General features: G+C 48.5%; 1 pseudogene; it reads left to right on the plus strand.

The window, feature by feature from the left end:
• Window positions 1–7,477: 7,477 nt before the first annotated feature.
• LOC123191402 (uncharacterized) overlaps window positions 7,478–9,902 on the plus strand; it is a 16,001-nt pseudogene continuing 13,576 nt past the window's right edge.

Consider the following 9,902-nt stretch of genomic DNA (forward strand, 5'->3'; position numbering starts at 1 on the left):
CAAAGAATTGCCTTTTGTTTAGGCATGAGTATGCGGATGACAAGTACTATAGGAAGTGCGGTTCCTCTCGGTATATTGAGGTGGTCGATAAGCATGGTCAGAAGTAGCAGCTAAAAATCCCTGTGAAGGTTCTTCGGTATCTTGATTTTATAAAAATACTGCAGCGCCTTTTCATCACCGAGGAGTCTGCCAAAATGATGAAGTGGCACAAGGAAGGGAAAAGGTACAATCCAAAAAAAATTGTACATCCATCAGGAGGTGAAGCATGGAAGTCATTCGATATAGAGTACCCGGAGGAAGCAGCCGAGGCTGGGAATGTCAGAATTGCTATAACAGGTGATGGGTTCAATCCATATGGTATGTCGTCTAATCCATACAACTGTTGGCGCGTATTTGTTATTCCGCTCAATCTCCCTCCCGGCGCCATAATGCAACGCAAGACCATGTTCCTGTCGCTTATAATTCCGGGGCCTGAATATCTGGGGAAGAATTTGAGTGTGTTTATGCAGCCGTTGGTGGATGATTTGCACCATTCTTGGTACTTCCCGAGGTTGACATACGACCGACATCCGCAGAAAAATTTCTTGATGAAAGTTTGGCTACAATATTGCATGCATGACTTTCCCGGTTATGCCCTGTTCTGCGGATGGTGTACAAGTGGAAAGATGCCTTGCCCAGTGTGCATGCAGGCCTTAATTTTCATTTGGCTGAAGAAGGGTGGCAAGTATGTTGCATTTGACCTGCATCGACAGTTCCTCCCTCCAGACCATCCTGATAGGGAAGACAAGAAGAACTTCACAAAAGGCAAAGTTGTCCATGAAGTAAACGAGATTCCAACGTTTTCTGGTGCGGATGTGCTTGCTCAGCTGAAAGCTCTTAAGCCTGCCGGTGAAGGGAAAGGCAAAGGTAAAGGCAAAGGCAAAGGCAAAGGCAAAGCCACAGGCGAAGACGAGGGCGAGGGCAAAGGAAAAGGTAAAGGGAAAAAAATTGAAGGATATGGTGAGACGCACAACTGGACTCACATTACCCCCTTCACGCAGCTTCCCTATTTTAAGGACCTCAAACTTCCATACAACATAGACGTGATGCACACCGAAAAGAATGTCGCAGAGTCCCTTTTTCACACGATCCTCAACATTCCTGATAAGACAAAGGATAATGTTAATGATAGAGTTGATCAATAGAATATTTATGATAGACCACGTCTACACATGTAGCCTCCCGCTGGCAGTCGAAAATCTTGGTTCAAGCCAGATGCTGACTTCGTACTTAAAAAGGATCATAAGATGGAGGCATTCAAGTGGCTGAAACACATCGTGAAGTTCACTGATGGTTATGCGTCGAATATAAGTAAGGGGGTCAATCTTTCAACGGGCAGAGTGACCGGGCTCAAGAGTCATGACTATCGTGTATGGATTGAGCGGATTATGCCGGTGATGGTTCGGGGCTATGTTCCCGAGCGTGTCTGGCGTGTGCTTACGGAGTTAAGCCATTTCTTCTGCACGCTTTGTGCTAAAGAAGTATGTCTTGAGAAGATAAAAGAAATGCATAAGAAGGCGCCGGAGTTGATATGCAAGCTAGAGAAGATCTTCCCGCCAGGCTTCTTTACTCCGATGACACATCTCATTTTGCACCTCCCGGACGAGGTATTGTTGGGGGGGCCTGTGCAGAATCGTTGGCAGTACGGCCCTGAGAGACAGAACAAGCATCTGAGACAGAAATGTGGAAACAAAGCTAAGATTGAAGCTTCCATAGCTGAGGCAGTTATCCTAGAGGAGGTGGCAGACCTCAGGACAGCCTACTATCCGGACCATGTTCCCACGTTGCACAATAAGGTGTCTCGATACAATACAGAAGAACCCAAGTATAAACCAAAGTTGCCTCTATTCATCGGGCAAGGTGGTAGGGCTGGATGCTCGAAACCTTATCTCATGCCACGAGATGAGTGGGAGGATGTCATGTTCTATATCTTGCACAACATCAAGGAAGTTGAGGATGAGTGGATGAGGTAATACCTTAGCACCATTCTTTTGGTCAATTCGTTATGTTCACTTTGCCTAGTTCTTATACCGATGTTCTTATTGTAGTCGATTCGTTGAAGAAGAATGGACGGGAATGCTGCCTCCTACTGAAGCGGAGGCACTTGCTCTTCTCCGAAAGGGTGCTGATGGAAGGAAAAATTTCGTTGCGTGGTTCATGGAGAAAGTAATTTTTCACACTTCCCTATTACCTATTTCAATTAAACTCATGCACCCTATAATTTCAATTAAACTCATGCACCCTATAATTTCAATTAAACTTGTAGGGAAATGATCCGACCAAATCAATGGATGAAAAATTGAGATGGGTTTCCATGGGTTTTGACCCTGTCGTCATGACATGCCAAAAGTATGATGTGAATGGGTATCGCTTCCATACAGAGGAGCACCAGAACAGTCGGCCTGATCCCAAAACCATAAATACTGGAGTCTTCACTGAAGGAGATAATAAAGTAGATTACTACGGAAGGGTAGGAAAAATATACGAGCTTACATTCAAACGTGGCCGCGAACACCTAAGTCTCACTGTGTTCAAATGCCGATGGTTCGACCCCAAAAAGGCTCTGAGACATACGCCTTCTATTGGTTTAGTTGAAGTTAAACCATCAACCGTCTATGCCGGAGCTGATCTCTTTATTGCCGCTACCCAGGCCACACAAGTATATTATCTGCCTTACCCATGCCAGAAAGAGTACCTAAAGGGTTGGGAAGTTGTGTTCAAGGTGTCACCGCATGGTAAGCTACCGGACCCGAACGATGATGATTACTACAACATAAACCCCATGACATACGAGGGAGTGTTCTATCAAGAGGAACATGATGACGTGGTCCGAAACAACGAGGATGATAACTTGGGTTATGTTGACCTGGACCCAAACGACGACGACGCACAGATTGATGGTGAGGCAGTTGTGAATCAAAGAGACATGATTATGCTTGAAAAGTTAAATGAAGACGCTGACGATGAGGAAGAGCCTCCACCTCCGTCAGACAACAAAGATGATATGTGTGATAGTGATGATGAGACCGGTCCACAAATAGATTACAATATTGATGATTCATATGGGTTCTAGAAAATGTAAGTTCTTTTAATGATCATTACAATAGTATGCTTAATGTGCTCTTCTGGTATTAATGTTTTTCCTGTATGCTTGTTTAATTGATATCCTTACTAATTGTTTATTCTCTTCTCAATGCAGGTTTGCTAATCATGGGCAAGTCCAGCGGCGCCAGTTTCCTCAGTAAATTCAAAGGACTTACTCGGAGTGGACGAGCCCACAAGGTTCCCTCCCGACTACGCGAGGATGACACCTCACAGGGAGGTGGAGGGGTCGGGGGAGGAGACCCTAGAGGAGGAGGCGGTGGGGGAGAGCCCCTAGAGGAGGAGGAGGTGGGGGGAGAGGCAGCCGGGGCAAAAAACTCCGGGCCGTGTCCGAAATAGGAGGGTCTTCTTCGATGCCCTCCTATACAGAGGCACCTTCTGAGTCTGAGGAGGAGGAGTATGTTCCTGATGGCGAGGAGGAGGAGGGTGAGGAGGAGGAGGGCGTGGAGGAGGAGGGCGAGGAGGAGGGTGAGGAGGAGGGCGAGGAGGGTGGAGGGGATGTTGATCCCGAGTTGTGGGGTGACTTGCCACCGGGTGCTCCGCAGGGGTGGCTGCGTGGTAATGTCGGACTACCTACACCACCTTATATCGAGGAGCACAAGTGGCTCATTGAACCTGTGGGGACAGAGTAAGTGCCTCTCGATCATATTTTCAACACATGACAACATTTTCTTATTGTACACATGGCAATCATTTGATTCTTTTGCAGAAACTGGATCCTTCGCGGAAAGGGCCATAAACCGAACGGTCTTATCACTGTCCTATTGAAGGAGTTTTGGCCTGGCCTATTCTGCCCGCGGCCAGACAGGGACCCGCAGCTGCGGGTTTTGGCCACGAGCTGGGCCCACTACGAGACTTGCAGCAACGCGGAGTACGGGACGGCCGCTAAGGCCGTGATCACCAAATTTTGGGTAAGTTCTCTTCTGAATCACTTGTCTTCATTTCGTTCATAGTTTATCGTTGAATCACTCAACTCATTCCTTGTTTGCTTCTGGTTTATGCATGATTGCAGCAACTCTATAGAGTTCTTGACGAGCACAAGGCCAGAGCCGACGTGGTCTTGCTTGCGGCTGCGAAGAAGAAAGCTCATCAGTTGTAGTACGAGGTGCGCTGGGTTGCCGTCTCGCAGTACTACCACATCTACCTGCAACAAAAGATGACCAAAACTCAAGCGCAGAGGCAACGACTTACCTTGAACAGGGAGCAGTTCATGATGGTAACTATTACTAACTTATGATTGTTTCAAGCAGTCAACTATATGTTTCGTGCTCACATGTCATGATTCCAAAATTTACATAGGTTATTCATCGTTGGTGCTATGGAAGGCATGACGGATGGGCGAGTTTGGTGGACAGGTGGCTCGGCGACGATGCAGAGTTTGCTGCCAAGAGCATCAAGGACCGGGCTAACCGTGGAAAAGACGGGACACACGGCCGAGGAAACAGGAACCACTGGGGCTTCAAGGCCATGAAGGTATATCTATATGCATGATGCATTTTTGTTCTTCTTTACCGTCATGTTCTTATGTATGGCTAACTTCTGTTTGACGTTGCAGGAGGACAAGTTGAAGAGGACGCTCTCAGAGATTGAGTCGTGGAAGCTGGCCCGCGAGCGGAGTCATCCCAAGGAGGGCGAGATCCAGTACTATGGCAAGACCGAGGAGCACCTGGAGTCTTAAACTCAGCACTATCAGAAGTTGCATCCAGATGTTCCTGTTCCTGAGGTCGCCCAGTCTCCGATCGATGACACGGCGGTGGTGGCCATCCAGGGGAAGTCACATGGCCGGTATCCGTGTTTTGATGGCTTGATAACTCCTTCGATCTTGTACACACGGCTTCGGTCTACCAACCCGAGCCAGTTAGAGAGTACGGGGCGTTCACAGACTACCTTAGCCCGCCAGCATGCTGTAAGTACTTCCCCTTTATCTTTTTCTCTCTAGCATTCTCAGTTCATTTTCAGCATTGCTCACTTAGAAACAACCTAAATTATGTAGGCATATAAGGCCTTTGTTGAGCATAGGAATCTCGAGGTGCGAGAGTACTTGCAACGAGTGAAGGAAAATGATGATTACAACCGTCAGATGATGGCGGTTAGTTTTGCCCTCTTAAAACCAAGCTAAATTTTTGCACTTTCTTTCCTTCTAACCTTCTAGTTTGCTTGTTTAACTAACATCCAGGCTATGTTGGCGTCTTGGAGTAACCGCACGGATCCACCACAAATGGGACCCCCACCACCACCTGCGGGAGAACCCCCACACGTGCCCACGTTCGATGAATGGGTGGCACTAGGCAGTGATGGTCCGGTTAGTACATTTGCCTAACTACTGGCAAACTAGTTCTCGTTCATTCAACACTATCATATCATATTTACCGTTAGAATCTTTTCTGAAACATGTAGGGGACCGCTGGCTCGACTACTGCTCCGTCGACCCCAGTCACTCCGATCTGGTAGAGTGATGGTGGTCGCAGTGGTGGTTTTGGCGGAGGTGGTCTTGGTGGTGGTGGTTTTGGCGGAGGTGGTCTTGCTGGTGGTTTTGGCGGAGGTGGTCTGGCTTGATGTCGATGATGATTCCGTGCATGTGGTCGTCGTGCCATGCCTTTCATGTTGCTACTTTTATGATGTTCCATGTCTTGCACTACGTTTATGCTCATGAACTTCCGCCGGTGATGATCTTTAGATGATGATGATGAACTTGACTATGTTTAGATGATGATGATGAACTTGAGTATGTTTAGATGATGAACTGTCATATTTCTGCATAATTCCATATTATTCTGCTTTGAAATGCTGTCAAATGAATTGAAAAAGAGAAAACAGGGAAAATAAAAAAAATAAAAAAATAACTATGCCTACGGCAAAGCCGTCGGCATATATAAGCCGAGGAGTTACCAGGGCTTGCCACGTGGCAGATCTATGCCTACGGCAATGTTGTCGGCATAGATTTTCATCTATGCCGACGGCTTTGCCATAGGCATAGCACTGCCACCAGGAGCACCACGGGACGCCACGTGGCAGAGGTACGCCGACGGCTAGGCCGTCGGCATAGATTTCTACCTATGCCGACGGCCAAGCTGTCGGCGTACCTTTGCCACGTGGCATCCCATGACTCGTCAGCGCTTTTGACGGCGCCGTCCGTTGCCGTCAGACGGAAAAACACTGCCGACGGCTAAACTACGCCGACGGCTGACCCCGGCTGTCGGCGTAGGTCCCTATGCCGACGGCTATACTACGCCGACGGTCTGACAAGACTACGCTGACGATATCTACGCCGACGGGTCTATGCCGACGGCAGCCATAGGCATGGATCTATGCCGACGGCAAATGACCTATGCCGACGGCCCCTGGCCGTAGGCATAGACCGCGAGTCCGGTAGTGAACACATGACCTGTCCAGACCCTTATAGATGGGTTCCACTTCAAGGAAAAACTCTCGAGCTTTTTCTATGCCTCTATTCCTAGTTTGCTTAGTTTTGTAAGGATTTCATGTCGTCCAAACAAGAAACCATGTGAGTGAATGGCTTGGTAATCTCTCTATTATTCTGGTTTAATCTAAGGCCTCAGCCAGGTAAATTTCTGAAATCTCAAAAGCACAATTGACTTTGCCTATCATAGGCTTTTAGTTTGTTTGTTTTCTGCATGAATTTTTTGTCCATGTATGTCCTTTGATACTTTTTTTTAATTGACGTCCTTTCTGTTACTTCAGTGATGATAAAATATCAATTTCAAGATTTGGGCTGGACATGAGGGCGCCGGTCAGGCTGAGCATTTAGCGCCGGTATGAGGGGTCTATCTAGATCCTTTTTTTACCGGGTCGTCGCCCTGGACATATAGGGAGGGTTTGGGAGCCTGGCTGTAGATGCTCTAAGAGCATGTCCAACAGCCGCGCCAAAAGGCGCGCGGGCGGTAAACTTGGTTTTTAGCGCGCGGGGGATGGTTTCGCGCGCTCCAACGGTGGGTGGAAACAAGCACGCGCGGGAAAGGGTGGCAGCTCACGCGCTACTTTTGACGCGCCACTTCTGGTGCGCCTATAAATTGCGGCGCTCGTCAAGCGCCTATCCACAGTGCCACGCGCGCCTCGTAGCCTCTTCGCCGCTCCAGCGCCTCCACCGCTTCCTCTCCTCGCCGCTCCAGCGCCCCACCACCGCCGCGCCACCATGCCGCCGCGCCGCCGAGGAGCGTCGGGCTACCGCGGCGTCCACCAGCGCCCCAACGGCTGGTACTCTGCCGAGATTCGGTCCAGCGACGTCCGGCTTGGCCTCGGTACGTTCTAGACATTGTACGAGGCCGCACGCGCCTACGACGCGGCGGCGTGGCGCCTGGACAGGCCACGCCAGCAGATGAACTTCCAGGATGTCCACACGCGCCAGCAGGCGCAGGACATCGCCCCTCCGCCTCGTCTTATCACGGACCAGGAACGTGCGGAGCATGCTCGGCGGCAGCGCCGCCTCTTCGTCACAGAGGAGGACGAGCGGGCCATGGCGAAGTGGCGCCGGCGCCACCCGAAGGACGTCGCCAATGAGGAAGCCTTCTGGGCAAGGCGCCGCGAGGAGCAGACGGCAAAGCGCCCCGCGAGTGGTTGGATAGATGTCAGCGGAAGGCCCTGGTGTTATCGCAGTGCGAAATCGCTGAAAATGGTGGGCAGACGATCTTTTCGTCTGATGACGACCATTGGGAGGACATGTGACTCGATACCTCAGACCAGACCAGCGAGGATGACGATGATGATGATGATGATGATGATAACGACTGGGAGTAGGCTGTAGTTGCACTATGTACTTGCACTATCTAGTATTTTTTTTATTATGTCGTTGCACCGTAGTTTTTTAATATATCTATGCTATGGAACTATGTAAAATATCTATGTATCGTTCTTATGTATGAATTTTATTTATAGTTTTTATATAAAAAGATGTACGCAATGTTTAGCGCGCGCTACATTTTAGCGCGGCCGCTGGAGCTACACGTGCGCACTCAATTTTAGGGCGGCTGCTGGAGCCAGCACTGCCGGCCGTGCCAAACCAGGCAAAGGGCGCGCGGCAAATGAGTTTTTAGCGCGCGGCGCGTTGCGCGGCTGTTGGAGATGCTATATAGAAAGCATATCTAGTACACCCTCTCTTTTCTGTTTGTGAAAATATCTAGTACATCCTTTCTGCGCATATGCACAACTAAGCCAGGCTGGATTCATCAGTTGACTGCCAAAGATATCAGTGGAAATATGGAAACAAAATAGTTGAATGAATTTTGAATTAGGAAATTGGAACCCTTAGGAGAATCGGTGTGTATATGATCCCCGCAAAAAAATATAAATAAATGTTGAGCAACTTAGTATGTTTACCAAGATCATCAAATATTGAAAGAGTAGGGATGTGAGCATTAGTTTTTCATGTTTGGGGTCTACATAGTTAAGTAGGAGTCAGAATATTTGAGGCCCGTTTAAGAAGCCCGTCTGGGTTTCATCGGCGGCGGCGGATCCTCCTAGGCCGTTGCCATTGGCTCGCTTCTGCACTCCACCCATAATCTTTTACCGAGTAGTGTAGGTCACCTGGACAAGCATGCTCTGAGATTCTACCACAAGGATCTCCTGAGCCCGGAGGGTTAAGATAAGCCGCAACACCTGGGATATTGTCTCCGACGCTGCTACCAGCGTGTCCTGAGGACAGCAGATCATGACCAGCCGCAACACCCACTCCTTGAATACTCTTTCTCCGAAAATTCTTCCCCCACTCTTGGTTTGAGGATTCTGCAGCAGAGGACTCTGCAGGTGTAGCAAGACAAGTAACGGTAAGTTGGTGACAGTAGCTTCCTGAAGCCAAACATGTTGCGTGATGCAAAGCAAGGAATAGCACTTTAAGCAAGCAATCTGATTAATCATCATGTGATTCTTTCTAACATACAACAGCTACTACGCAGAAAATGTAACTGACGCATTTCTAAAGTCGTTGCGGCTGCTATAATCAGTTGGAGCTATGAACAACTGAGAACCAACAGCAAGTAAGCCTACTTCTTGTCAGGACAGACCTTGCGAGTGCAGGCCGGTTTCCACAGCTTCGGCGATAGGCCAAGGTTCAGCTTCAACTTCATCTTCCACTTCGGATTCAAATCCAGAGGGGAACATTCTTGAGAGCTCGGATGCGGTCCCATATCTCCCGGGGAGGTCAGGTTTACGCGAGAAGAAGCGGTCGAGCTCGGATTTGGTTGGTCTTGACATTGCGCACCACCCGCCGTGAGGGAGGGCGGAGGAGACGGTCTACCAAGGACTGAGTGCTTTCTTTTGTGTGTACTACTACTAGCAGAGAGCTCGCGGAGTTAAAGCGTGAAATGACAGGTCAGTAGATGCTGGGTGGTACAGTATCAATTTAATACCTTTGCTTCTGAAGTGTGTATAGCATGTATAATAAGGGGACGTAAGCTGGCAGTAAGGATTTAAATACTGTATTATTGCTTACTTGGAAGAGAGAGAATAGGAGAGAGAAGGAAAGCAAAGCGGGCTGAGCTCCAAGAACATTTGTGAGAGTGGAAGGTGGGCCATATGTTGATAAAGTAGTACTTTCTTATAGCCAATTATTATACGTGTTAGCTATTACATTGGCCGTGAATGGCATGGCAACATGTTATAGCCGGCAGCTGGCTCTATTATTAACCATGCTCGTACAACCACCTTCTGACGGTCTTCGAAATTAGTGCATGCTTTCGACTAACTAGTTAGATTGCTCTCATCCTCAACTTTAATGTTCTCCTTTTTCCTTTTTTGTTTTCCTACTT

This window comes from Triticum aestivum, chromosome 2A, assembly GCF_018294505.1.
Source record: "Triticum aestivum cultivar Chinese Spring chromosome 2A, IWGSC CS RefSeq v2.1, whole genome shotgun sequence".
In the NCBI taxonomy this organism is placed as follows: domain Eukaryota; kingdom Viridiplantae; phylum Streptophyta; class Magnoliopsida; order Poales; family Poaceae; genus Triticum; species Triticum aestivum.